Raw genomic sequence first — 26,390 nt, 5'->3', positions numbered from 1 at the left:
ATTGTTGCACAAGCATAGCCTCATCATCGCTGATCCCGACATACTGTCTGAGCTCATAAAACTTGTGCTAAAACTGATCCACTAACAATCCAAACTAGCGCAGAGCATAGAACTCATCTACTCGCGACTGCCTCCATTGGGGTGAGAGGAATTGCGCCTTGAACCTCTCCAAAAAGATCTCCCAAGATGCGGTGTTAATGCTCACATTGATCCTCTCCTCCTCTAACCTCCACCAGATAGATGCAAAGCTTTCGAGATGCATGATCGCACATCTCACCTTGGTGTTTCTACTATAAGGATACATAGCAAAACATCGGTCCAAACTGATAAGCTAAGTCTCTGCCTCGAGATCAGTACCTCTTCCATCAAACAAGGGAGGATTAGACCTCATCAAGTCCCTCATGTGCCCTAAGATTGCAGGATCCGGGTCCACTAGGACCTCTCTCCTTCTAGGAGATCTCTCTGTCTCTCTCTGGAAACTGTTGAAGTGGTTCCTCTACCCGACCATGGATGGGCTGATCCACCTCCGTTCTGGGGCCTAGTCTAGCTAGCACCTCCTAAAACATTTGACACAGCTCCTCTCTTTCAGGACCCTGCTCTACTAAAGGTGGTTCCTCCTAATAAACTAACTAATCTCTATCCACACTCGTATGAGTGGGTGGTGGCAAAGGACTATGGCAGTTGAAACCTCGACCCCTTCCTCCTCCTCTACCTCTAGTGCGGCCACCAACTAGACCACCTCCCATGGCTTTCCTAGCCATGACCTAACACTCCATAAGAGAAAAAGGTTCAAATCAAAGACAAAGAAAGGCACAAGGAAGTCACACCACAAGACCTACACAAAAAAGTCAAGGTAAATAGGCTCACTACAAACCTAGAGTACCCAGTGTTGAAACATGGGCTCTGATACCAAATGTAATGCCCCGCCAGGAACCCCGAAGGAAAACCCACAACAAGGGTGAAACAATTTTTTATTTTTTTTAAGTATAAACATCATAAGTACATTTACACAACATGCATGATAACACAAGTGAAAGACTTACACCATAATTCCTTAAGGGTTACCAACAAAGAATTAACTTCAAGAATAAATTTCACAGCATCATAAATCCACATATGCATCATTAACTCAATGATCACAAGAAGCCATAAGAAAATAAAGATGCATCATAGAAAGATTGAAAGGATACAACATAATTTCCACTTCAATAAGCATTTACTAACATCATCAAGGAAACTTGATAAAAAAATCCAAACATAGGATTACATTGCTCTTCCAATACATAGCTTCTCAATAAACATAAAGGATAGATCTCGTCCAATCACAAGGTTACATAAGATCAATATTACAATGATACAATGACCACATAGGTCTACAAATACCAATAATCTTCAAAACATGAGATGAAGCATGAGTCACGAACCACAGAAACACTTGCGAAGCCAATCCTCAAATGAAGGCATAAATCTGAACATCCCATGGGAAGTGGCACTACCACCCGACCATGTAATTCCCAAAATGGAATCACCCCACCATGCTAGGAGATAGCTGAGGACCCTCAAACAAGAATAAGCGTGACATGGTCAACAAATAATACGACTCCATGACAACACAAAAGACTCCACAAGAATCTAGGTGACTCAACTTCACAAACACAAGTGAACTGACATCACAAAACACAAGTGAACCAAATGAGAGAGTTTCATCGCATAGCTTAAGATGGTTACCCTGGTACAGCCTCCATAGGTCCCAACTCACTGTCCTGGTAACCTCTCCCAACCGTCCGGTTCCAACTAAGTCTCATGCAGACACTACCAGCATTTCGTGAAGACAAGGTGGTTGGTTTGCCATTACAGGCCTTCTCGAAACATTATGAGCCCTGTACTAGCACTCACCTATGCACGAGGTACAATTATCTTTATTAATGTTATGATACTACCTACCTAATCAATTCATTAGATTACTAGTTATTATCTGACTTTTGCTGGGTCGTAATACCTACCACTTTGGGTGCAACCCCCAAGTGAAAGCCACTCTCTCAAAGGACACTACACAAGCATGGTCACTCCCTGAGGACCCTATGGCAGAATAGATAGCCATAACACGACTATCAGAAACAAGTGGTCAAACAAGGACATACCGACTCTTGTCTAACCATAAGGCAAAGAGACTACATGGTTACGACAACGAAGCCAACATATATCACTTGGTCAAAGGTACCAATTACACCACCACAGGATGACTGAACCACAGACCAAAATATCATAATAAACACTTGAAAGGACAACTAAATACATCAAATCTACACTCAGACAATCTTTGAAATTATGAGTATCATAAACACTTACAACATCATTGATTGAAAATTAAATAAAACACTCCTTTCCAGTAGTCACATCTAATCAATTTTCAAATCAATATTCCAAATATACCCATTTGAATCTCTAATTCATGCCTTAATTTTAATTGATAAATTTATTGACCACCTAATAGAAATCACATGAAAATCACATTACATCACACAATACCACTTTAAACATTCCATTTAAAAATTTTAAGTTCCTAACACAAACCGGTTTGGAGACCTATGAGGGCTCAAAGCCAAGCAGGGGTCAAACCAACCCGTGGTTGTGCTGCTGCCGAGGCAACATACACCACTTACTGGTAGTGCTACTACCACTGGTAGCACTACCACTACCAACCGGTAACACTACTACTACCAACCAGTAACACTTACCACTTCCAACCGGTGAGACTTAGCACTTCCAACCAGTGACACTTACCACTTCGAACCGGTAACACTTACCACTTCGAATTGGTAACACTTACCACTTTGAACTGGTAACACTTACCACTTTGAACTGGTAACACTTACCACTTCGAACCGGTGACACTTAGCACTTTGAACCGGTAACACTTAGCACTTCAAACCGGTAACACTTAGCACTTCGAACTGGTAACACTTACCACTTTGAACCGGTAACACTTACCACTTCGAACCAATGACACTTACCACTTCGAACTGGTAACACTTACCATTTCAAACCGGTAACACTTACCACTATGAACTAGTAACACTTACCACTTCAAACTGGTATGACTTACCACTTCAAACTGGTAACACTTACCACTTCGAACCCGTAACACTTACCACTTCGAACTGGTAACACTTACTACTTAGAACTGGCAACACTTACCAAAAGGAACATTCCATTCCCAGAATTATTTCACAGGCACACACATACAATGCCAATTTCCAAAATTTCAAGGAAGAGTTTACTAGCAAGGTAAATGGTGAAATAAACACACTAGAAAGAATGACTAACCAAATCTTGACAATTAGAAACAAGGAAGCACCTAGCCAACACAATCTAAAGTTCATTCTTTCAAAAGAAGAGGTAAAGCAAGAAATTGATTTCCAAGAACAAAACACACAACAGATAGAGAAATGAACCATTTCTTTCCTAAATGCAACCATATGATATAGTTTCACAAAACCAGCAGTAATAAACACTAATTCTTCCATTTCAATTATTCCACAAACATCTACAGGAAGATTGTATAAATTTCCATGCACAGGAAGCAAACTGAAAATTACAAAACAAATTCTAAACAAGAAGGAAACCTCCAACCTTGAAGCAATTAGCAAGCAAAGAGATGAAGAACAACCACTCTTGCAGCCAGGACGAATTTCCAGCTCCTCCAGGAAGTTTTTTCAGAATTTTCTCTCCAAAAATCCTCTTGTTCTCCTATTGTGAATCTCCAAACTAGATGCCCAAAAAATATCTTTTTAACCCAAGCTTCTAGGTTAAAGTTTTTCATCCAATCAAATTTAATTATTTTAAAACTAAAAGGCAATCAAATTTATTTCTTTCCCAAAAATAATAATTTTTTCCAATGATTAAATTAAAAAGGCCAAATGGAAAAATAAAAAGGAAAACTTTAATTTATTTCTTTTTCCATAAATATTTCCTTCAACATAAGTATTTTACCTTTTTAAATGGCTAGGCAATTTATTTATTTTATAAAAATATCAATGCAACTTTACACAATAAATTAAGCCATTTAACCATTTAATCTAGCAATTCATCAACTTAAATAAATCAGTAATTACAAAGCATATTAATTAAATGATTACGCCAACGCAAGATAGCATCATCCATTTAAATTAAATAACCATTTAAATAAATGAAAACATGCAAAACCAAGACAAATCAAATGACGACTCTCAAATGACCAAACCAAGGCACCATGACACGCATAACAGCCAAACGGGGAAACACAACTGACTGACAACACTTGCGCGAGTGTAACTGCGGTCAAGCTTGGGTACAACAACTATCTCCTCCACTCCCATTGGATATATAAGACATTCTCAGACCTATGAAACCAAGTGGAGTCAATACTCCACACCTACCTGGTACTAGTACCTGCAATGTCTTGCACCAAAGAACCACATGTGCATATAGACCAATATATATATATATACAGACATGACACACACACTGATGAAGGAGAATCGTGATGTTCCATGTCTCACCAGAGTGATTGAAGGAATAGCATCCCCTCGCATCCCAATATACTTGCAAACACGCAACATATAAATAACGCATCTCAATATAAGGGAAAAGTGTCAGTCCATGATAATGATCCATAAAAATAACATTTTTCATAAGTACTGAAATACTCCATAAAATCATACACCATAAATCTAGATAAAGCATGAAATAACATAGCATAATTTCCGAATCAAAATAACATAATGTTCCACAGAACAGTCACTGAAGTAACTCAAAACATACAAAAGAGGCTAATCGAGGAGGGGTACTACAGCATCTATAGGTATCATTCTTCATAGGCATGACACAATGAGCTTGTATCTCTGTCTATAGGTGTTCTTGAGAAAAAATATCCTACATTCAAGCAAGACACTCATGATTCGCCATCAGATAAGCTTCAAAATATGCTTAAGGTAGTAGATACTCATTTTGAATCTCTAGAAAAAGTGACAAATATAAATATTTTGAACAATTTTAATGATATGAGGTTAAGGACGGTTTTGAGAATGGTTGAAGGTGATATGGTTAGTTTGATAATCGATAAGAAGGGCATTCGGGAAGCATTGAACAAAGGCGATAAAATCTACAAGTCATATCTTTTGTTGTTGAAGTTCACCATAGAACTTCATAAGAAAATCAAAGAATATGAATGACAACTAGTTGGTATATCTCAGTCCTATTCACCCCGGATCATTTTTTCTTGTAATTATGAGGATCAGGAATGTCTTTACTAGATAAAATAAAGAGCCTATATCAAGAGAAGGATAGAGTAATTGGTAGTGGGAGAGTTGAGGAACTTGATCACTCCCCAATTGGATACACTACTCAACAAGATGCATTGAGTGCACTAAATAAGAGTTTTCCTTTCAATCTTAGAGGAGAAAAAATGCATGCCTATCTTTTTAGTGTTCTGATAAACACTTTGGAGAACCTAAAGAAAGGATGGGTTGACCACTTGCAGTCTTTGTAGACCATTTTTGCAGATATTTCCAAATTTTTGTAAGTTGTTGTGTATATCCTTGTACATACAATTTTGAGCGAATACCTGTATTTTCCATTGATGTCAAAGTGGGAGAGAGAAGAGTGAAAAATGACATGAATATTCTTAGGGAGAGTCTGTTAGAATCAAAGTTTTGAAATTTTGTAGTGTTTGACATTTTTGGTTTGGCACAATCATTGTTGACTAAGTGTTTCCATCAATACCAAAGGGGAAGATTATTGGCAAGAGACATTGTTCTGGAAGAGATTAGTGCTTGAATATTGTTTAGGGGTTGTCATTGATGGAAACTCAAATTAGATGTGTTATCTAGTATATACAAATTCATTCTACTGAAAGTCCTCAGCCATTTTTACCTAAGTCTGGAAGGTGGAACACAATGTTCAACAGAGTGTGAGTATATTGAGTAAATCTTGATTTTTGGTGTATAATTTTGTTTGCGGTGAATGAGATAGTTGATTTGTTGGTTGATATTGATTTTCCATAATCCTATCTTCCAGTATTGATTCTAGTGCAAGTTTGATGATCCTATATCTGGTATTTCAGAAAGAACAGAGTTATTTTGATTTAGCAGGTTATGCGAAATCTTTGGGATGATTTTGTTGATTGGTTTCATGTTCAAGGTTGATGTACTGATATATGTGAAGCATATAATCAATTTATTTTGGTTTGCATGTATATTTATAATCAGAATGAGCTGACTTCTTATTACATGTTTCATATTTTGTCAATATTTTTGGAGCCGTCATGTTTACGACCTAATCAAGTGACGCATATATATAAGACTGATCTATTTGAGCATTTTCTGAGATTTATGTGAGTATGTGAATATTGTATAATTGTTGGTGCATAGTTTCATGTGCACTATTCTTATATTGATGCTCTAAACTATATGACAGAGCAAAGCAGAATAGAGCAGTGGCACAAAATAGTGAAAGAAGACTTTTTGTTCTTAACCAGAATTGTATTTTGGCATTTGTAGATGCTACTCATTAGTTAAGAAAATTATTTGTAGGGTAGGCATTCCTCTGAGGGTTGTAGCCCTATTCTTTGTAATTGAGCAGTGATCTCTAGGAAGTGTGCTTGAATGCATGTTCATTCCCTTTGTAATATTATTATACTCTTAATCATAGTATTATAATAGTGTGGTTCTCAATCCCATCATGGTTTTTCCCTTTTTGATTTTCCATGTAAAAATTTTGATGTTACGGTTTTGTGCTTGTGTGTGTTGAGTTTCTACATTTTACTTTCATTATTTTGCATCCAGTGGTTTAAGAATCAGATAAAGGAAATTACAAATTGTAAAAACACTAATTCACCCCCCTCTCAATGTTCATTGATTCCAACAATCTATTCTACTTTATATACTAATGAAATATTGTAGGAGTGTAGTGCAATGCAATTTCTAAATTCATCTAGGGACTTCTTAGATATGTTTTCATGTGTTAGAGATGGTGGGTTCTCTTTCATAGAAATGATTGTTTAAATGAGAAGTTTTCACAATGTGGTGGACTATCAAAGTTCATTCCATGTTTTCATGAGGGTAGAAAACACAAATTTGGAAAAATTATTGGTGAGAAAAAAATATATGACATGGTAAAATATAGTTTGAATAGTGGAGGTGAAGGTTCTAGATGTATGTTGCTCTCTCGAGAAGTCAGTGTTGCTAATTATATTTTAAATTTTAAGGAAAATATTTTCTACAAGTATGCAAGGTCTAGCCATAAGTCTCATTGGTTGGATCAACAATTCAAAATGTGTAAAGGACTCTTTTTTTATTGGCACTATTATATTTAAGTGGTTGATTTTGTAGAAAAATACACATTTTAACCATAAAATGAGGTACAATATTTGTATTATAATTCCATTCATATTTCTATTTTTGTTCACACCACATATAGACATACCCTTGATAACTAGAAGAAGAGACAAAGATAATAAAGGAGTACCATTTTTACATGAGTGATGATAGATCTCATTGATGAATACTAAGAGGGGGGGGTGAATTAGTATGCCAAAAAACACTACACTAAAAGACTTAAACAGTCTAAAGATAAACTGGTAAAATAGTTTAACAGACAGACCGGTTATCACACATGCAAACCAAAATGCAAATAAAGTGTTCACCCACAAAAGCAATACAACCATAACACAAGATATTTGACGTGGAAACCCAAATGGGAAAAACCATGGTGAGATGGAACTCACAAGTCACTATCTGCATAATAGAAACCAGACTGGTTAAGGTCTTACAATGTTCTTCACCAGAACAGATCCTGTTAGGAATCTCAATCTCTGTTAGGAGATAAGTCCAATTAAATACTACCTTGCTAGAGGATTTTAGATTCACAGAGGTGAACCACCTTGTTAGAGGATTTTACAAAAGGCTTTTGGGCCTACCTGGTTAAGGGCTACAGACTTGTCAAATATGTGAGTAATCAACAAGTGTTTGATCTATCTAATAGCACAGACTGCTCAGTTAGATCCTTGATAGCTCGTTCTTAATGCACTCCTGCATTACTTCAGTCTTCTACACATTCATATTCTTTTCAACTCCTCAACCACCTTAAACCCTAGTCACAACATAAACCCTTTCAACAACAACATAAAACCCTAGACATGATGTCCTTTTAAAGGAATCTGATTTCATGTCGGTCCAATAGGATTACATTTCAATTTCATAGGTTTAATGAATCTAGACATACTCAATAACACAACACAAAAAGCACCGTCAGTGTGTCGGCACCGTCAGACAATCGATGGATTGGTAACTCATCACAAAATGTCGGTTGGTAACTCAACGCAAAGTATTACCGGTTCATACAAAATACCAGTTGCTAGTTTGACAAAAATGAAGACTGGTAAGAATGTGTTATGCCTCTTTTCTCCCTCATACCGCTTGAGATCTACAAACCACTTGGGGTCGACATGTCGCTTTAGACCGGGAAACACATTCTGCAAAATCACCAATAGTCTAAAGACTAGAATACAACATACCGATTGGAACAGATACCGGTTGAGCTCTAGGTCATACATATAAAGGGGATCTCAATGCAAGTGTGTGTCCATCAATGACAATCACAACATAAACATCAAAAATGCCAACAATCTCCGCCTTTGGCATTGATGGCAACACTTAGGAAAATAAAATTTTGGCATCTAAGTGTTTTACAACAAAAACATGCCATTAACAAAATTGCTCCCCCTAAGCATATACACTATCCCTTAATCAATACAATGTATAGCAATTTTGCATATAGAGCATAAACATTGAGATATCAGAGCATATAGCATATATCAAAGCATATACCAAAATTTTTAAGCCAGATACTTCTCCCCTATACTTCTCCAAAATAGATAGAGTACTTCTCCCCCTTTGCCAACAATGACAAAGTACCACTGAACAACCTTGTTTCCATTTGATATTAAAATAATAAAAGTTTATGACAACAAGGAATAATACTTGCCAAAAACCGATTTATAGTCATGCAAAAATTGTTTCATTGATAGAGACTAGGACTCAAGTAGGGAGGTGGCCACTTCTTTTTCTGTTTGCATCTGGGAGACCTTTTCTTCCATGGCATCAAGTGTGCTCATTTCCTATGTAACTGTCAAGGCATCCAGGTTCAGATAACACTTCTGAAGAATTTTTAAATGTGGGAGTAGAACTAGTTGAATCTCCTGCAAATCTCTAGACCGTGTGCTGATCTCTTGCTCCATTTTGGCTGACTGGGTGTGAAACCGGTGAACAGTTTGCCCATAAGTTGCAAAGGAATCATAAGGTGGCTTAAATGTGCTCAAGTAAGACTGTAAGTCCATTTGAATCTTTTTCTTCTAAGCTAGCACATCATCATAGAATAGATGGGGTTGACAAATTTTGCTTAGTAGCATATTTCCCTCATCCAAAGCGTCCCTTATATCCTTTTGGTCTGTTAGCAGTTCAGACCAGAGTTCATTCAACTTCTTCACCAGAGCAATGTTAAGAACCTTTTGATGCTCTTTCTTGACATTTGCCTCAACTGCTTCCTCCAGGCTCTACACCTGATCATCCACTACTGTACATAGTAGCTTAAGCTTTGCTAGTGATGATTTAGTGTTCTGAAGATTGGTACCAGGGATCAAACCGGTAAGGGTGTCTACAACCGCTTGAATTATATCTTGCTCCTTTTTCCTTCGAATGATTTCAAGGTGCTCTTGAGCAACCTTGATGCTCTGCATTAGCTTTGATTCACTTGCAGACTAGAGATTGATAGGATTGGTGATATCAGTCGGTTTGGCTTGACTCTCGGTTGCCTTCGGAGTCTCCATCTGTGTTCTCTTCACTGCTTCCGCTTCCTTGTCCTCTTCCACTTTCTTTTTCTCCGCTTTGCTTTTCTCCGCTGCTTGTCTTCTTCTTCCTTCTTCTTTTTCTCTGCTTCCTTCTTCTTTTCTTGTTCCTTCTACTTTTCCTTTTCTTTATCTTCCTCTTCCTTCTTCTTCTTTTCTTCCTTATCCTCTTCTTCTTTCTTTTTCCTCTCATCTTCTTGCTTCTTTTTCTCTTCATCTTTTCTTTTCTCCTCTTCCTCTTTTCTCTTCTCTTCCTCTTTCCACTTTTTCTCATCTTCATCCCTCTTCTTCTTCTCTGTCTGTTCCTTAGCTGCTTCCTGTTTGTCCTCGACTTGCTCACTGCCCTGTTTGGCCTATTGCACCTATCCTGTTCCCTCAGAAGGTATGTCCTGAATGACATCTTCTACGTCCAGGGCATCGACATCAATAGTGTCGATTGGTTCTTCAACCAGGTTTCCTTCTTCATCAAAAACTTCATCCAGTTTGGATATGACCGGTTCTTTTTCCGCTTGCAGGTTGGCCATACGTGCTTTGTGAGCATGGATATCATGATCCATATACTGATGAGTGTCTTTTTCAATATCATCAACTCTTCCCTCTAACAGCCAGAGTCTTCTTCTCCTTGTGAAGAAGAGTCCTTTATTTTGGTCCAAAACATCAAATAATTCGAGTTTGAGAGGTCAGGAAAGTACTGTGCAAAGACTTTCTCCCTAATCTCCTGTTCTTTTTCTATGGCAATGCGCCATTTATTATCTAATGCCTTATATAAGGAATCCGGTGTTTGAGATTTAATCTCTAATGGCGACTGATCATTCTTACACAAATAAATAATAATCTCTTATACTACTTCTTTCTCCTCATCACTAAAATCATCATAATAATCTACTAAGTCATGAAGTAATTTTCTCCTAATATTCTTTATTGTTCTTTGACAATGTGTCAAAGGTTTATATGAGAAGATATCAATATTTACCGGTGCAGACACTACCGGTTCATTCTTCTTCATCTTCTTTGTCTGTCTAGCCTTCTTTGGCATCTCCTCAAACTCAGTCTCTTCAGAGTCCAGTTCATTTGACTTAGACTTCCTTTTTCTTTCAAAGACTTTTGCCGGTGCCACTTCCAGTTTCTTCTTTGCAGGTGACTGCTTGGTCACTCTTGGAGTTACAGTAGTAGCTAGTGCTGATGTTGCAAGCACTGCCTTTGCCTTCTTTGTTGTTAGTTCTTTTCCTTTCTTAACAGAGGGTTTCCTCGACCGGTGCAATCCTTTCCAGATAGATTCCGGTCCTCTTTGCCTTAGGATCAAGAGGTGAGGCAATAAGGGTTGAGGCATACCCTTCCAGCATATCGTACATCACCTCATAGCCCATTGGCTCCACTTCTTCCATTCTAAGCTTAACAACCTCCATTAAGCATTTGTCCACCTGGATGGTGAAACAGATGTCATCCTCATATTTCTTGAGGATGTCACCTGAGATCCTCATCCTTTGACTCATTTTCCATCTGAACTCATCAAAATACTTGTTCAGCACATCAAGGTAACCGGTTTTGATTGCTTGAATGCTTTCCTTGATCTGCTTGGTTACCAGTTGGTCAGGAGACCACTGGACATCTCCTACTCTAGGAAAGTAGCCTTGGAAATAGAAGAACAACCCAACCAATAGTTGTCCGAACTTGAATCTCAGTGCATTATCCTGTTTGATCGACTTTAGATTAGATAGGAGTTGCCTCTACATATCGGTGGACAGGTCAAATGATGCATCCTCTTTAATCATCCGGTAAGTGGCATTTACTACTGCAACAGATACATAATTAATTCTGCTGGCAGAGAATGTTTGGTAGCCTATCACCATGCAGGCATGCTTAACTAGATCATCCTTGATGGAGTTGACTGTCATGCCTCATGAATCACTCACTGAACTGGTGAGCCTTGACATTTTTGTTTTGCTTATTGTCCTTAGGGCTGGCACTTCCCCTGTGTTGCAGAAACTGGTGACTGCATGAATTGTCTGTGGCATGATATCATGCGTCCTCTCCAAGTACATCTTGTCACCATGGAATCTACTCAAAATGATCCTAATATGATCCTCTGTAAAGTCTTCCAGAAAGTATACTACATTATGGAGTTTCTTCTTCTCTAAGATACTATATTCCAGTTTGATTTTCTTATCCTTTCCACAAAACAGACCTAGTTGGGAGTGGATGGCTAGAGACCCTAGGTCTTCAATCTTGCAATCAATATAGTCAGAAATTCCCTCTTCTACTATCACTCCAGCCGAAACTTGTGATAGGGTATTATACTTTGACTTCCTTTGAATGAAACTTTCAGACTCAATGGATGCACTAGAACTGGTATGAGATGCGGAAGCCATTGTAGAATATTTTAAGAACTCGAGAAATACCTTTAAAACGTGAATTTAGGGCTTTCTGATTCTCCTTCACTCCACACTCTGTCGGTTGTTGAATCACCACTTTGTGTTCTCCACTTGACCATTTGCAATTTGAATTTGAATCTCCTTCGCGATTTATCAATTTCTTGAAATCTCAGCTCAAATCGCCTTTTCTTCGCTCTGCTCTTTGAAAAACTTTTCTTCGCTCAAAAATAGATAGTGAGAAATGATTTGAAAAATTCTTTTATACATGTCTCTCACCTACTGCCATTAATGCTCCTCTATTAGGGCATAAACCCTAATTTGCCTTTTTTACCATTTTTGGTCTTTTGCCAAGCAACAGGTATCACATACCGGTTAAGGTCTTTTGCCAATATAAACTAGGGGTTCAAAAACATTTTACCATTTACTCCCCCTAAGCCTTTTGAAGCTTAGTTTGTCGGTTCCGATATTTCCACACTAGGTGCAGAAACTGGTTCCTCTTCCAACATTACTAGTTTCTTCTTCTAGGTTTTGTTCATGTTTGCTTGAATTGTTTCAACATCAATTCTTCCTTCCTGAGTGATCGGTATATCATCAGATATACTCTTTCTATTTCTGCAGAATCTTGCAATGTGACCCAGTTTGTTGCAGTGATAGCAAACCAATCTAGGTGCTCTCCAAGGTCCATTGTTCATGTTTCCATTCTTCCTTCTGCATGTTGCAACAGTGTGACCATGACCATGACAGATCATACAATTTTCTCTCCATCCGGTTGTCGCTTGATGGCCACCGCTTCTTGGCTGATGATTGAAGACATTAAACCGATTGTGGTTCTGGTTCACAAAAGGTTCAGGACCAACTCCTTGGGTCCTTTGAGGATATCTTCCAGTGTTATTCATCACAAACCTACATTCAAATGCTCTGTGCCCAAACTTGTTGCATGCATAACAATGACCATTGAACTTATTGGATCTAGGTACATTGTTAATAAAGTAAGGAAAATTATTGTATGCATTTCTCCTACATACATTGGCAGTGTGTCCTTCTTTAAGACAGTTGAAGCAAACAGGTTTGAATTTTTGCTTACCTTTTCCTTTGAATGCCAGTTGCTTCTTTGATGTTTCAGCATTTGTTCCTAAGAATTCTCCTTCCTCATGACCAGAGAAACCAAGTCCATTGGTATTCTTTGCCAGTCTAGATGACTCAAGCTTTTGCTCTAGCTTAACAGTGCTCTTGTTGAACTTAGCAAGTATTTCCTTTGACTTAGAGAGTTCTTTGGAAATAGCAGTATTTGTCTCCATTAGGCTTGCATTTTTAGAGATGGCTATGTTCAGTTCATCTTGTACTCCTTCTTTTTCCATTCTACTCTCATGAAGGCGAGCAGTCAGTGCACTAATCTCTTGTTTCAACTTGGAGATCTCATGATCTCTATCCTTCACCAGATCTTCAGTTTTCCTCCGATTATCAAGCTCTTAACTAAACTGGATAGTCAGTCCTTCCAACTCCTTTCTCAAATTGGAGTTTGAATCATTCAGCTTATTTACTTTTGCTATCATGGCTTCCATATCTGCTTCATCTGCAGAACTATTTTCAGATAGCTCCATCAGCTTTTCTGCATGTTCTCTCCTTTTTGCTTGAGATGCCTTGTATTTGACCATAAGATCATCATAGGCTTGCTCAAATTGAGTGAGCCATTGAGTAAGTTCCCTCAAGGTGTATTCCCCCATATCTCTTTCCAAGTGGTTAAACTTATAGAAAGGTAGGCTCCGATACCAATTGATGAATACTAAGAAGGGGGGTGAATTAGTATGCCAAAAAACACTGCACTAAAACACTTAAATAGTCTAAAGATAAACCGGTAAAATAGTTTAATAGACAGACCGGTTATCACACATGCAAAACAAAATGCAAATAAAGCATTCACCCACAAAAGAAATACAACCATAACACAAGATATTTAACGTAGAAACCCAAATGGGAAAAACCGTGGTGAGATGGAACTCACAAGTCACTATCTGCAGAATAGAAACCAGACTGGTTAAGGTCTTACAATGTTCTTCACCAGAACAGATCCTGTTAGGAATCTCAATCTCTGTTAGGAGATAAGTCCAATTAAAGACTACCTTGTAGAGGATTTTAGATTCATAGAGGTGAACCACCTTGTTAGAGGATTTTACAAAAGGCTTTTGGGCCTACCCGGTTAAGGGCTACAGACTTGTCAAAGATGTGAGTAATCAACAAGTGTTTGATCTATCTAATAGCACAGACTGCTTGGTTAGATCCTTGATAACTCATTCTTAATGCACTCCTGCATTACTTCAGTCTTCTACACATTCATATTCTTTTCAACTCCTCAACCACCTTAAACCCTAGTCACAACATAAACCCTTTCAACAGCAACATAAAACCCTAGACATGATGTCCTTTTAAAGGAATCTAATTTCATGTCGGTCCAATAGGATTACATTTCAATTTCCTAGGTTCAATGAATCTAGACATACTCAGTAACACGACACAAAAAGCACCGTTAGTGTGTCGGCACTGTCAAACAATTGGTGGATTGGTAACTCATCACAAAATGCTGGTTGGTAACTCAACACAGAGTATTACCGGTTCATACAAAATACCAGTTGCCAGTTTGACAAAAATGAATACTGGTAAGAATGTGTTATGCCACTTTTCTCCCTCATACCGCTTGAGATCTACGAACCGCTTGGTGTCGACATGCCGCTTCAGACCGGGAAACACATTCTGCAAAATCACCAATAGTCTAAAGACTAGGTTGGAACAGATACCGGTTGAGCTCTAGCTCATACATATAAAGGGGATCTCAATGCAAGTGTGTGTCCATCAATGAAAATCACAACATAAACATAAAAAATGCCAACACTCACTTGTCTGAGAATGTGTAGCATTTTTCCAAGATTTTTTTTTATATTTCTTATAGGAAAAAGATATTGCAATATTGCAGTGAGTCAACATCTCATTTGGGCAGATAAGTACATGGGTCAAAACAATAATGCTTGTATGTTTTATTGGTTGAGTAGAATGCATACAAAGAGGGGTGTAGCTCATGTATGGATTTTTTTTTAAGTTGGGTGTAGACACCTAAAATTCATCACTTATGTTTGATCAATTTATTCCCATTTTTTCATCTATTAGATTTATTTCTATTAATTAAATAATTTATTATCATTTAATTAATCTTTTGTATTCCTCTATTTCCTAAGTTAATTAATTTAAAATTAATTTACCTATTCATCACTACCCCTTAGAATATCATCCATTAATCAAATAAATAACATTGTTTATTTAATTAAAATCCTTATCCCACTTTCCTCCAAATTTGAATTAAAATTAATTTAAAAATCCCATTTACCCACATCCACTTGCGTCCTCCTACATCTCCCACTTGCATCCTAATGCTAGTCCTGGTCTCCACCTAATCCGCTCCCTAATCATGTGCACACACTTAATTTTTTATTAAGTGAAATTCAACTCCCCCCATCACATCAAGCATGTGGACTTGTCCACTCAAGTGCCCTAAAAGGATTTTAATTCCTTTTTATTTTTTCTTCATCCTCAACCATTGATCATGATAAATCATTCTTGACCATTCATCTTTTTCATCCCAAATCATATATATTAAACCCTTATCCATTTTGATCTTCTTTTCTCTTCATCCATCTTCATCTATCCTCCTCAATCATCATAGAATATATCTATCTCTTACTCCTTTTCCAATTGAGTGTCGTTATGTTGTCGAAAGTTTGAGTGAGAGAAAATCCAACAAACATAATGGGAAAATATACTCAAAAAGGGATTTAACATACTTTTTTATGCTCTTTTTTACCTTTTTTAAGTCTAGTATCTCGTTGTTGTGTTAATTTGTGTAGTTTTTGGGTATTTACTTTGGTTTTTATGCTCTTTGAAACTCACATTTTGGCTAACATATTCGGCATGGGAAAGGGGAGCATGATGACATAGGTGCTCGTGTGAAGATATATTTGGTTAAAGGGTGGGCATTAGAAGTTGGGTATGAATTACACCCAAATTAGGGGAAAGTGTGTATGTTGTGAATGACACTTCTAGGAATGGGACCCTATTATTCTCTAAACAGGGTCGTGTTTTGGTTCGAGGTCTCGAGATCTAAAAATATCAAAGCACCATTATGCCTTGGGGCATAGATTGAAATGGAGACTCATTTTGTTTCGTAATGGGACCCCATTTTGTGAAAGTATTTTTACAACAAAAAACATAACGAGGCCCCATTATTTAAATAGGTTTTTGTTTATATGATGGGTCCCCATTATTTAAACAAGTTCTTGTTTATATAAAGGGTCCTCGTTATTTGAAAATTTAAAAACTACCCCACCATGTGCCTCAAGATTTGAGTCCAGTAAAGCTTGGAATGCCCAAACCTAAGCCTTGAACTTGTGAGTAAAAGGTTGGAATATGTGAGTAACAAAATAATGACTTCTAGCATATGTTTGATGCCCATTTTTTCAAAATTATCACACAAAATAAAACCCATTCGAGATTACATTGTACAAATCCCAAATATATATATTTTTTAACATTTGATTATTTTTTCTATTTTTTTAATTAATTTCTACTAGATGTGGTCCATAAACTTAAAAAACTAAGTTTTCTTATTTTATTTTATTTTTTGTTTTCATGTTTTTTGAAAAATAAATTACATGACATAAATATGTAGAGAAATATTTTCAATATAATTTTTTTTTCAAAAAATGATATGTTTAGGTCAAATTATGGTGGTCATCCATTAGGGTTTTTTAAAACAACAAATATGACCAATAGAAAATCATTTAAAAAATTAAATATTTAATTAAAAATTACAAAAAATAATCCCCATCAATATTCAATGTGTTAAAAATATTTTTGCAAAAGGGTTTGAAAAAGAAAACTTTTATTTGTGTCAAAAAGTGGTGGTCATACACATACATGGTATGGTCATGAAACAAACATTTTTAATTAGCACATTTTAGAAATCCCTTTTGAAAGTCAATTTCTATTATTTCTATTATCTGGGTATTAAAATAAATTACATATTTGGAAACTACACTCCAAGTGGTACATTTTATATTTCTGACTTTTTTCAAAATTCAATCTCTAAGTGCTTCAAAATTTTAGGTCAAATGTCACAAAATCTAAAAATCGGGAAAAATACTTCCACTTTTTGGCCAAAAAGAAGACTCGACTACTTGCACACACCCTAGAGATGAATTGAGGATTTTAGGTGCTACATCCAATGATGCATGTACTATATTTGATTGGTGTAGTTAAACATTGTCACAAGGAGGGACACTTGATTTAGAAGTGCACAAGTTCTTTTGGTTGGTTGATGAAGGGTCAATAGGAGATAGGTTGGATTGTCAAATAATGAAAGAATATTCAAAGATGTATTCATTTCGAAGCTCAAATGCAAGTAAATGGACCATTTGGGTATGAGATTTGGCTTGTTTTTGTAAAATGTATTTTCAAAGTGATTGGGATCAATGTGAGGCAAGTGAGTGGGTAGATAATTAGATTCCATAGTATCAAATTCCTTTATCTTAGGCAATATCCTCTTTACAATATGACATAGAAAGTTCACTTGACAATGACCATCTTTCAAATATTTTATAGCCATTATGTATTTTTGAAGTTGTTGCATCATAGCATAATGAAGTGGCATTAGAATATTGGTTGACACAATGTGTATGGGGAAAGCATAAGTTAACACAATCGATGATAGATGGTCATGGGTTTATGTATCATATACGTTTAGTTGTTGCTAGAACTTGGTTGCGAACATATGCGATTAGAAAGAATAGCAAACATGTATTTGGAGACTAAGAGAAACACAAAACTATTCTCCTATATTTGCACCTTGTTATAGCGACAAATGTTAAGGCATTAAAGCATCATGCCAAATCAAGGACAAAAGAACTATGAACAATTAGTAGTATAGACCATGAAGAAATTATAGCCACTCTTAAGCTAAGAGATGACCTTTCAAGAATACTTGACTAGCATATCTAGGTCATACCAAATGAGGTAAGTATGTAATCCTACATTTTGATTTTTTATCATGCATTTCATTTCAAAGAATGATCATAAAAATTTATTTTTCATGTTGTTTATGTTTCTTAATGATTATTTAAAAATGTAGGTTTTTTAAATGGACAATACTATTGCATCAACATTTTTCTTCAACATTGTGGGTTCATTAGGTTCATTATTCTTATGTAGAGATCTGCATTTCTTTTGTAACGAAACATACATTTTGTTATGGCTTGGGAATGTAGGAGTTTGGAAAATCATGGGAAAATCTTATTCAACTACCAAATTAAAGACTAGTGAAGTTTTTTTAGTTTGGTTAGAGACTCTAAGGAATGGAAGGTACAATGCATTATTAATATTAACATCCATATGGTTTCTTAGGGTTGTCCTATTTTTATTAGGGTTATCCTAGGTTCATTAGGACTGCCTTATTTTGAAATTAAAGAATGATCACAATACTATGTTGTTCATGTTGCTTATGATGGTCTTCATTTATGTGAAATCATCACTATACAAAATCTTGTAGTAGTATGTGAGAATAATAGACACATGGAGTAGGACATTATATTTGTACGAGTACATTGATATAGCTTTCTATTGATAGTATCAAATGTATTTGTACATGAGTACATTGATGTAGTTGTGTTGATGATATACAATGTATTTGTAAATGACTACATTGATATAGTCGTATTAAAGATATACAACATACTTGTACATGAATGTATTGATGTAGTTGTATTAATGATATATAAAGTATGTGTATATGAGTAAATTCATGTAGTTGCATTGGTGATATATGATCTATGATTACATTGATGTAGTTGTATTGACGATATACAATGTATTTGTACATTACTACATGGGCGATCAAAAGTACATGTAGTTGTAATGTTGATCATGTACATCTAGAATGTATACAAATTATGATGATTCAAAAGATGCATAAACAAACAAATCTTATGCGGACATTAAAATGAGATCGACATGTATAAATTAATATATAGTTTATTTAATAACAATTTAAATAAATTATGCATATACAATATAAAATATGTAAACATGTGTGTGCAACAAACTATACCATGTAACTCTCTAGGCAAAATAAAATGGTTGGTATGGTGCTCTGATGGATCTATTGTAATGTTATAAATACATGTCTTAGTTGTCATTGATGCCAAACACAGTGATTTGGATTGGTCCAAATATGATGTAGAATAGTGGAAGATAGGTATGTATGTTGTAGAATAGTGGACGATAGGTATGTATGTTGCATAATAGTGGAAGATAAGTATGTATGTTGCAAAATAATGGATGATAGGCATGAATGATATAGATTGTAGATTCTAGTATTATTGCAGATATGTTTATTGCTCTAGAAATATGTATTATCAGTATGTGGATACCTTAATCTTGATATGAGAGATTTGGTGTTGGTTGTGGCAAGTGATTTCATGCTCCAGACATTCATTTCAAATTTGTGATCCTTTGCACTTATATCTTGATGCGGATATGGTATTCCAATTTCTTGATATGTTTAAATTGTCATTGCTTGAGATTGATTTATTCATCTTTTGGTACTCCAGAAGTTGTTCTCCGGATGTTGTGCTTCAGAAATGTATTTGTCTTTGTAATATTGAGCATCTCTATGTACTTTAGTTTCCTCTGGTCTTTCAATATTTGATGATAATCCTTTAGTTGATTTGTTATTCATGTCTTTAACATCACAATGTTGAGTTGCACCATGATCATTGTTCTCCGGTAGCATTTTATTATGAAAATTAAATGATATTCTCATTCCAAGCTAGGTTGATCTTGAATGTTTATGTTGTTTTTCTTCGATGATTGTAACATTTTATCTGATTGTTGAAGAATCTTTTAGGAAAATGTTATTGTGGCCGACTTGATGAATTATTTTGGTACACATTCATATAACCTAAGTGTGTGTGTGCATGCACGCATGCGTGTGCGAAAGAGTAAGAAAAAAAAGGTATGGTGATGAAGTGAGCAACAAGTAAGATAGTAAGCGCAAAGAAGGACATATTTAGTGTGACAATATTTTTTAGTACAAATAGATTGGTGTAGGTAGATAATTGTGAAGTTTCTTAACCAGATCTACTACAAGCAGATGGTGTATTATCCGAGCTTAACAGGAACGGATCCCATGCATGTGTAGATGCAATTTTTATCAATTCATTCCTTTATTTTAGTAGTGAGCCTTTCTAGTTGTGGGCCATTATAATCTAGGTACTGAGCGCTCTGGGAAGTGAGCCTCCTTTTGTAGTCACATATAACTAATTATATTATCTTGAGAGTTAACCCTCTTTGTGGTTTCTCCCATTTTGGTCTTCCACATATAAAAGTTTGATGTCTCTCTTATGGTTATGAATGTTGTGCATTTTACTTCTATTGCATATTTAATTTCTTGCTAAGGTTAGTTGAGATTGATTTAAGTTTCAGAATTTTACTTTTAATCATTTAACAAAATATTGATTCACCCCCTCTTAATATTATGGTTTGTTCAACATTGTAAATAATCTACATATGTTAATTTTTAAATAACACATAATCATACATGTTAGTACTAATATCTCTTATAAATATTAATTTCTAATATAATTTAATGAATAATGAAATTACAAGTTAAGTCTTGCCACTATTTCAACTCTAGGACTCAATGAATCTCCAACATATTCTCTCACCCATGATATCTCATCTCCTACATGTGATGTGTGTTGGACCTCAAACTTGGTTGTGTCGATGGGAGACTCAATAGGATTTCCAAGGGGGCCTAAATGCATGGGCTTCCACATAGCGCATGTATGTGGCACACAAATATATGGAGATGATGAGGATACACTACTATTAATCAATCCACCTCGTGTATCAAGACAAACTGATTGAACAACCTAGGAGAATTCCCGGTCTCAGATCCAGATCCAGTTGTAGAGCTAGAAGCAGTTGTGATCAAATGGCGGATTAGAGAATGTATCGTTGTGATGGTATGTGAAGCTTCATCAACAACAATGTCTAGATGGTTGGAGGTGGGAGAGGAATAGTATGAGGGTGAACATATGGACTTTTACCACTCAAATTTCCCCAAGTCTATCCTGAGGCATTCCTCCACCCACACCTTGGAAACTTCTCATGTCAACATAGTTGACTTTCTTACCCAATACAATTTAACATATAGTTTCCTAAGGAAATATAAGGGGACATCAAGATTATTGTTAGGTGGTTTATGAAAAACCATCCACCAATGATCCCAAAACTTATTCAATATACCTTGATGTTGACACCATTTAATTGAATATTTGAGCTTCTACACATCAATAGTTTGTCTTGTTTTTTAATTTTCAAAAAGATTAGCTAATTTAGCTATAGAAATTTTCAAGTCTTTAACTTATTCATATGATAACCCATCAACATATTCTTACCTCATGGCATCTCACCACTGCATAAACACATCATGTTGGGATGTGAGGATTTCCATATTGGAAATTATGATATCTAAACAATTTATCATTGGAGACACATGAGGGTTCCTATGATATAGTTGGGAAATATCCTTCAATTTAGTCAGATTTGGATTAATCAAGTCCTAAATTGAAGAAGGGTTTGGTGGTGCAGGGTTTTCATTGTCATCCATGGATAGACCTACTTGAAGCACAAAATTTTAAAAAATAATAAAAATTCAACTACAAACTACATTTTATATTAGAGAACCTAATTTTTCATGCAATTCCAAAAAAAATGAAAACCCCCCCCAAAAAGGTAAAAGGGGTATGCAATCAACATACCTTGTTGAATTTGGCAAGAAAATTCGCTAGATTGAAATAAATATCAAATTTTTTTTTATATTCATTATTTGTGCTCTCCTTTGTCACCCAAAATACTACTTTGATTGGTGAAAATGACCCTCTTGGGTCAGGTTTGGTTTTTTAATTTTTCAATAGGTTATAGATATCCGTTACGTGACAGTTAATTTTTTTCTTATATATGCACTTTTTTATATTAAAAAGTGGCAAAACTAGGATTTTGGCCCTCTACACAAACATCCCACTGGCAACATTAACTATAACAACACTCTATCAACATACTAATAGCATCATACATATAGTAAATCAAAAAAAGTTGAAAATCTTAGTAATAGTAACAAAACGATATTGAGTCTTAGAAATAGCAAATAAAAACAAAGATCCTAAACTAGAACTAGTCAAATCACAACTACTTGAGCATATTGCTCCAATCTTTAGTAAGAAATTTAAAAGGTTCCTTGTAATTTCCTTCATTGTCAACATCCTTTCCTAGAACCTTTTTTCTAGATGTGACACATGGAGGTAGTTGAGTTGTGCATGACATGTAAGCTAAATTATATATGTGCTTTGTTATAATAATATAACATACTATATACTATAATATGTAATATGTTGTATTATTGTACATATTATAATATTTAATATATCATAACATATAATATATATTATATATTATAATTTATTTATTTTTAAAATTCTCAAAAACACAAATATCCATTTATGTTTGGGTTTTACCATGGAAACATGTACTTTCTCCCAACCCAAGCAAAAAGTCAAAGTTGTTTTTTGTCTTTTTGGCAAATGAAAAATATATTTTTGGCTACCATGATCCTACACATACCCTAATAACCATTAATATTCATGTATTGGAATCTTGAGTTCTCATGAGTTTGGTCCTCTTCGCCCCTATCCTTTTGGGCCCATAGACTTCCCCTTCCCAATTCACCTTGACTATCTTTATAATATCCCCTAACTCATAATTCTCCATGGCGTTTATACATCCTAGCACATTATTTCCTAATATTTTAATTGTTAGGCTTGCAAATTATTTTGTACCCATACACATTATTTGGGCTTGCATCTTTGTGGATCACATTACTTTGGATAGAGACTCCACTTACCTCCTTGCATGACCTAAGGAAATACTCATTTTCTAAATCTAATAGAATTGAACCTATGCAACCCTCCAGATCCTACCAAAATAACATTGATCCCATTAAAATAATTGATTCACCTATAAGGCCATGTGAGGTGATGAATATAGGTATAGGTGCCTAAATGTTAATAATACAAGCCATATCTACTTCAAGTCTACAAATAAGCACTAAGATACTTTTTGAGCTAAAGAGGAATGTTTCAATTGTTATACTTCATCCTACACTATATCTAAGGTATGATTCCTCCCTAATTGAATCTCAAGTGAAGAATTTAATGAGTTGATTGATGATAAAAAATGGCTACTCTCCATAACTTATCAAAGTAGCTATAAAAAGAATGGTAAAAAATATAATATTGAAAGATATAGCAAGGGTTTATCATTCTTCTTCTTTCTTGACTACAAGCATCTTTGATCAATTTTTGGTTTCAATCTTTGAAAGTCTAGTCTACAAGTGATAAAATCATTTGAAGTGTTGCAATGGGAGGTGTGTTTGTATCTAACTATATCCAATGGTAAACTATAATGATTCGAGGAAACAGTCAAACCTAGCTATTGGTTTTCTCTTGCCATATTTACTAGTATGAATGTTTTGAGAGATAAAAAAATATGACACTATTTTAAAGCACTACCAAGTCTTTGTAATGGTCTCTCACTGATTTCATGTGGGTTATTGTCTAGCTTTAAAGCAGAATATTAAGACTGTTGAAATCCATAAATCCTTAATAATGATTTCTATATGCAAGTTTATTTTCAAATTTTATTTGTATGTGTCCTCTTTTCTTCCTTACAAGTTGTGACTTTTTCCCAGTCAGAGTAGGCATGAGTATTGAATGGTATATGATTAAATACATTTTCATTCGAATAGTCTAGGAATATTCTCAAGCATATTTTAATTATTAAAACCTCTATTGTAACTATTTAAATTAAAGGAACATACATCTATATGGTTGAGTCAAATTAAACCCATCCATAGGAATATATGTATTTTTTATATCTAGATGCATGTATAAAAATGTTACTATCAAATTAAGAAGATATTTCACAAGTATCCAACATGTAATAGGATTAATGAGAGTGTTTTAACCCTATCACATATTGGCTATAGTTGATTTTTTTTGTTTCCCTATCATTATCTTGCAAAACTCTTTTTGAGGACACTTCGGGAAAAAACTTCCAGATCTAGTTGAGCCCAATGTAAAGGTGAGTTTACCTACTTACAAGAAGAAATCCATCTATTTCATTGTCTAAACATAAGTCTTACCCGTAATCTTTGTTCGTATTATCCTCGATCTTAGGAGTTGGTGCTAGTCTTTAGGAATTGTGGTTGTACATATTTCAAAGGTAAAAGGTTGAAAAGAATATAATGAAATCCAAAAATATGTAACTTAATTGAGGCCTTCCCAATTTTAAATATTAGATCAAATTCAATGAGGAGTAATGGAATTGCGTTAAAATCTTTAACAATTTACGGAATTCTAAGTGAATTATCTTAAGAAAAGGTTGGCGAAAATTGAATGTAATTAGCATAATATAAGTTCTTATTAAATAAAGTTATCTAATTGAGTGTGTGTGTGTGTGTGTGCGCGCATATATATGTGTATATACATACATACATATAGACACATACATATGCATATGCATATACGCATACACATACACATACACATACACATACACATACACATACACATACCCATATGCATACACATACACATACATGTACATGTACATATACATATGTATATACACACATATACACATTACACACATACACACACACACACATACATACATACATACATACATACATACATATACATATACATATACATATACATATACACATAGACACATACACATACACATACACATACACATACACATACACATACACATACATACATACATGCATGCATGCCTACGTATCACAAAATAATACAATAATTTAATGAAATGAAACTATATCAAACCCCTTGTCGAGTAAATTTTTTTAATATGATTGTTTGAATGTATGCTCACTAGAAAATCTAGCAATATAAGGATGCTCAAATGGAAAATGAGTGAGAGAGGTTGAAACATGACTAAGTTATAGATATGTAGGATTTTGGATGAAAGTCGATTGGTGGTTGAGATTTCTTGATGAAGATCAAAGATGGAGGATAGATGGAAAGGAATAAAGGAATAGAAAAATTATTTTGGGTACTTGAGGGGACAAGCCCATGTGTCTGATGTGATGGGAGGAGTTGACTTCAATATACTTAAGAAGGGGATTAGGTGGAGATTAGGAGGCAAGTTGGAACTGTAGAAGGATGCGACATATGAGGGAGAATTAAATAAAAAAGAAATTGTTTATATAATTGTTGGAAAAAGGGGATAAGGGTTGGAGGTAAATAATTAAAGGTAATTATTTACCTTGGGCTAAGACTTAGGAAGATTAAAGGAAAGTAGATAATATTAATTAAATAATAAGATATTATTAATTAATATAGAAGGATGAGGAATTGGATGAAATTGGGGTAAATTTACCAAACACAAGTGATCAATTTTTGGTATCTACAAGTATGGATTTTGTCCATCGATATTAGAATGCTTCATTACAACTCCTTGACAAAAAGCAAAGAGGCCATGCAAAAGGACTAAGTCTCAAACGAAGCAAAAGGAAAGAATGGTAACTGTTTTAGATAGCAAGACTCTAGGGAGCATCCAAGTTTCCTATGAGAAAGAGTGGAAAACTATTGATGGCTTGAAGTAACTCTCATCTACTTCGTCATATTTTATAATTTTCTTTGTTGTTGGTTTTCTTGTTTTCAATCTCTTGTTCTATTTGTTGGTCACTTATACATTTTGCTTCCTGCTTCTTATGGCAAGATCTTTTTTTATTTTTTGGAACTTAGTGAGGTATCTTAGTTAATCTTGTGCTTGTTATCCAAGGGTTTAGGCCCCTTCGAAAGCCCACTTTACTAATAATATCAAAATGACATAAAGATAATATAATAGTCTATCTTTTACAATGTCGACCTATTATAAACACAACACAAATTTATTGAAATTTAGAAAAATATAAAATATAAAATTTGATTATTTTATAATTACCT

Source organism: Cryptomeria japonica, chromosome 2 (genome assembly GCF_030272615.1).
Source record: "Cryptomeria japonica chromosome 2, Sugi_1.0, whole genome shotgun sequence".
Taxonomy (NCBI): domain Eukaryota; kingdom Viridiplantae; phylum Streptophyta; class Pinopsida; order Cupressales; family Cupressaceae; genus Cryptomeria; species Cryptomeria japonica.
Note: the sequence above shows the minus strand (reverse complement) of the source record.